Source organism: Nylanderia fulva, unplaced genomic scaffold, assembly GCF_048542155.1.
Source record: "Nylanderia fulva isolate GAGA-0341 unplaced genomic scaffold, ASM4854215v1 Scaffold444, whole genome shotgun sequence".
NCBI lineage: Eukaryota > Metazoa > Arthropoda > Insecta > Hymenoptera > Formicidae > Nylanderia > Nylanderia fulva.
This window is the reverse complement of record NW_028190526.1, coordinates 67,316-72,500: the sequence shown is the minus strand read 5'-3', so window position 1 is coordinate 72,500 and position 5,185 is coordinate 67,316.

Sequence of the window (5,185 nt, the reverse complement as noted above, 5' to 3'; positions counted from 1 at the left end):
GTCTCTCCTCTATAATATATATTATAAGAGGGAGAGAGAGAGAGCGTCGAACGAGAGAGCAGCAGCGGCAGCACACGAAATACGCGAGAAGGCAAATCGCCGGAGCGCTAACCGCACACACACTCGTTGGTGGTAATGGAGACGATATATCGCGGGGTTCGAAATTCTCGGCTCTCCTTTCTCTTTTATATACGAAATTCGGGCGGAATCGATTCGACGAGTACACGACGCGGCGCGCCGGTCCTTTTTTTTTGCTTTACGAAAATTTCGTGGACTCGGACACGCGGTCGGCTCGCGATTCAAAACCCTTCTCCGTAAAGAGGTAAAGGATTACGAATGCTCTCTCCGCCGGACGACGACGCGCCGTATATTTCTCCGTAATACCGTTATGTGTGCGGGCAAGGGCGCCTCGGCATAAGACGCGCGAGCGCTATCGCACCGAGAGACGCGGCACAGAGTGTGAGAGCAGTCGGTCAGTCTGTGTGATGTACTGAGAGGAGAGACGGTGAGACATGCGCTACCTACTTTCGGGAGACAACGACGCACGCGCCGCTCTAGGGAAAGCGGTGCCATTCACCGCCCTGACCCTTTTTTTGGCCGTTTGTTGCTCCCTTCGCGCGCGCTCTTACTCTCATCCCATTTCTCCTCGGCTTTCGCGTACACACACGACTTGGATACACAAACACGCTCCCCCTCTTAATTCGCGCAGCATTCTCTGGGCGCGCGTTCGCCAACGTTTTACACGCTTGTGCGCTTCTCTTTCTCATTATTATTTCGGTGTGTCATTTCAGACGACGCAAGGATTTGCGCCGCGGCTGGTCGGCGCGGCACAGACACCTCGGGCGAACGTCCAACGATCGCTCGTACGCCCATTGTAAGCGTTGCACAGAGCACAGGCGACGCGCGCGCCATTCTCTGGTCGCCCGCGTCGTGGCCGTGCGCGTTTTTCGGGCGCAAGCAGTTTAGGGGTACTAAAACGACTCTCAGCCAGGCGTGGTCCGGGAATTGTATCCGTGGACCGCAATGTGCGTTCGAAATGTTGATGTTCATGTGTCCTGCAGTTCACAAGTTGTGCGAGAACCTTCGATTTGTTTTAATTTTCCGCGCAGAGGCAAATTTATTTATTTATAAGTCGGCTCGTAGATACGAAGGAGACTGGATGCGGAGAAAATTGTAAAGGTGGAGAAATTCACTTTTGAGGCAAAGCAGTTTTATTCAAAACTCTCGCAGACAAGATTAAAACGCGGAAGTTCGCTCTAGAACGAGATAAATTCGCGCGATGCTCTTTTCGCTGATATACACGGAGACGTCTCTTCAGTTCAGACTCCTCGAGTAGACTCATTTTTGATCCTCGCGGAATTTGGCAGCTAAGGCTCATCCGATCGACGCGTGGCACACGTGCTGAAATCCTATTCGCGGACGATTGCCCCATCACGCTCCCAAACGCGAGACAAAGGCGAGTTTTTGTAGATTCCTCGCTCGCGGAATCGAAAACAACCGGAATAACATCTCGGCGTCGAATATTTTCAATTTCTACGATTAACCTTGCTTCGTCGCTCCGAAAATACGTGACAATTTTAAACATACCGCCCGCCTCGCATTTGAACGTATGCGAATATGCGAAATATAGCCAACGGTAGTCTTCAACGTACGATGAAGACAATAAATCAATTTTCAATCAACCAAGAAATCAAACAAGAGATCAATGCAATAATTCCTTGCGATCGAATAACGAGGGCAAGTAATCAGAAGGTGAAAAAACCTTTTACAATTTTCGAGTAAATATTTCTAAATTATAAAGACGCTCTTAATTTTCAATAGGCACTGAACCTTAGCAAATATTCGCCTCTTTCGGCTGTTCGAGCACGCAAATACAATTATACATGTTTCGAAATTCTACCGACAATGCGATGGGTCGAAGAACAAAGTCATAAATGCGATACCTGGCTCGAAAACCACGCCGAAGAGGAGAATATTGCCTAACATAGTAGATTTTTAACGTATAAGACGGGCAACAAGAGCCAAATCGCGGATGACAATGCGTTATCCTAACGAAACTAAATAATTTTCCGTTAGAATTAAATACCGGTGCACAAGGCACCAAATTTTACTTGGACACGGCCAAGATTTTAAATATGAAATAATCTCATATTTGAGATTTAATTTCAATACCCCCTTTAACCCCCCTACGGAAAATAAATAAATAAATGCAAGAGAAAAATATAGATCCGAAAATCGCTGAATCGGGAAACGAACCCGAGACCTTTCGCTTGCCGGGCGACTGCTCTTCCAGCTGAGCTATTCAGATCCTTTCGATTCTATACTTTTCTCTGTTATATATATTAATGTTTGTAAACAAACGCATTTTTTAAGCCAGCGTGTATCAAATATAAGAGTTTTAACAAGGCTCTGTAATATAAATATAAATTTAACGTATAAGACGGGCAACAAGAGCCAAATCGCTGATGACAATGCGTTATCCTAACGAAACTAAATAATTTTCCGTTAGAATTAAATACCGGTGCACAAGGCACCAAATTTTACTTGGACACGGCCAAGATTTTAAATATGAAATAATCTCATATTTGAGATTTAATTTCAATACCCCCTTTAACCCCCCTTCGGAAAATAAATAAATGAATGCAAGAGAAAAATATAGATCCGAAAATCGCTGAATCGGGAATCGAACCCGAGACCTTTCGCTTGCCGGGCGACTGCTCTTCCAGCTGAGCTATTCAGATCCTTTCGATTCTATACTTTTCTCTGTTATATATATTAATGTTGGTAAACAAACGCATTTTTTAAGCCAGCGTGTATCAAATATAAGAGTTTTAACAAGGCTCTGTAATATAAATATAAATTTAACGTATAAGACGGGCAACAAGAGCCAAATCGCGGATGACAATGCGTTATCCTAACGAAACTAAATAATTTTCCGTTAGAATTAAATACCGGTGCACAAGGCACCACATTTTACTTGGACACGGCCAAGATTTTAAATATGAAATAATCTCATATTTGAGATTTAATTTCAATACCCCTTTTAACCCCCCTACGGAAAATAAATAAATGAATGCAAGAGAAAAATATAGATCCGAAAATTGCTGAATCGGGAATCGAACCCGAGACCTTTCGCTTGCCGGGCGACTGCTCTTCCAGCTGAGCTATTCAGATCCTTTCGATTCTATACTTTTCTCTGTTATATATATTAATGTTGGTAAACAAACGCATTTTTTAAGCCAGTTATTTTCCGTAGGGGGGTTAAAGGGGGTATTGAAATTAAATCTCAAATATGAGATTATTTCATATTTTAAAATCTTGGCCGTGTCCAAGTAAAATTTGGTGCCTTGTGCACCGATATTTAATTCTAACGGAAAATTATTTAGTTTCGTTAGGATAACGCATTGTCATCCGCGATTTGGCTCTTGTTGCCCGTCTTATACGTTAAATTTATATTTATATTACAGAGCCTTGTTAAAACTCTTATAAATTAGTTTATTCACTTTCTACAAGTTCGTCGCGTACCGAGACTTATGTTTCTCGGCGCTCGCTCTCTCGAGGACTGACTCGAGGGCTGCGCGAATTTCGGAGCTCGCGTAGGGCGGCAGCCGATCGGGGTCCTCGATTGGACCATCAGAAAATCAGGCGATGTACACACGCCAATTAGCGGCGAGTGTACACGTTGGTTTCACGTGTTTCCTTGGCGTAAACACTAAGGAATTTAACAAAAAAACATTCTAGAAAATTCGATCGTCCTCGAGGATTCGATCCGAAGAACGAATCTTCAACAATGTGGAAAGAATTTTATTAGAATTTCTCTACTATTTATTATATTAAAAATAATAATGTGTATCACAAGAAAATATAAAATATGTTTGATTAATTTTACTATACAGTTTAGTAAAATTAATCACACATATTTCATATTTTATTGTGATAGATATTATTTTTAATGTGATAAATATTAATCAGAGAAATTTTAATAAAATTCTTTTCATACCGTATTGTCTCACAATTACCATAACTTTTAGGGTAAATTTTAAGAGAAAATTCTCTCAGTGTACCGATTAATTATTAAAAATTACTTGTAAAAAGGCACACGTTACTCGATGCGGACGACAATTGTTTACACGGCAAGGACACGACAACAGACTGCGGCGACGGATGACGCAACGCGTCGCGACGCTTCGCGACACGTCTAGACGATAACAATCACGCGGCGTTGCCGAACATGTGATTGACGCGAGACATGTATTAAAACGTATAATAATTATGTTATTAAAAAAGGCATATTATAACGTATTATAATTTTTTACGTTATAATACATTTTTTTTAATGACTTAACATTATCCGCCCGTTTTGCCCTTTCTTTTTAAGCGAGACGTGAGAAAAATGATTATGTTTTGCGAACAAGATGTTCCATGTATAAATGTATTGGTCGCTCTGAAAAGAGCGGATTGACTTTGGTCGCTCTGAAAAGAGCGGATTGACTTTGGTCGCTCTGAAAAGAGCGGATTAATTTATAATAGGTGCTCAAAATGACCACCATCCATCCTTATGCAAGCTCGCATGCGTTTAAATAAATTTAATTGGACGTTCTCCATTACTTCCTCTTCGATATTCCAAATTACATATCGCAATCTGGTTTCTAAGTCGTCGACGTTCTCGGGAAGCGTTTTGTATATTGATTCCTTACAGTATCCCCATAAAAAGAAATCAAGAGAATTAAGGTCCGGGGATCTTGCGGGCCAACGTATCGGGCCATACCGACCCATCCAACGTCCAGGAAACTGCTCGTTCAAGTAGTTTGTTACAATCCTGGCGTTGTGTGGTCAAGCACCGTCTTGTTGAAAGAACATTTTATTTCTTTCAAATAGTGGCACTTCTTCTAAAAAATCGGGCAGATTTTCTTTCAAAAGTTCCGCGATACCATAGGGTACGCCTATTTAGCAGGCTAGAGTCTCGTTCGTTATCGGAATTAACCAGACAAATCGCTCCACCAACTAAGAACGGCCATGCACCACCACCCACCGAATCAAGAAAGAGCTATCAATCTGTCAATCCTTCCGGTGTCTGGGCCTGGTGAAGTTTCCCGTGTTGAGTCAAATTAAGCCGCAGGCTCCACTCCTGGTGGTGCCCTTCCGTCAATTCCTTTAAGTTTCAGCTTTGCAACCATATTTCCCC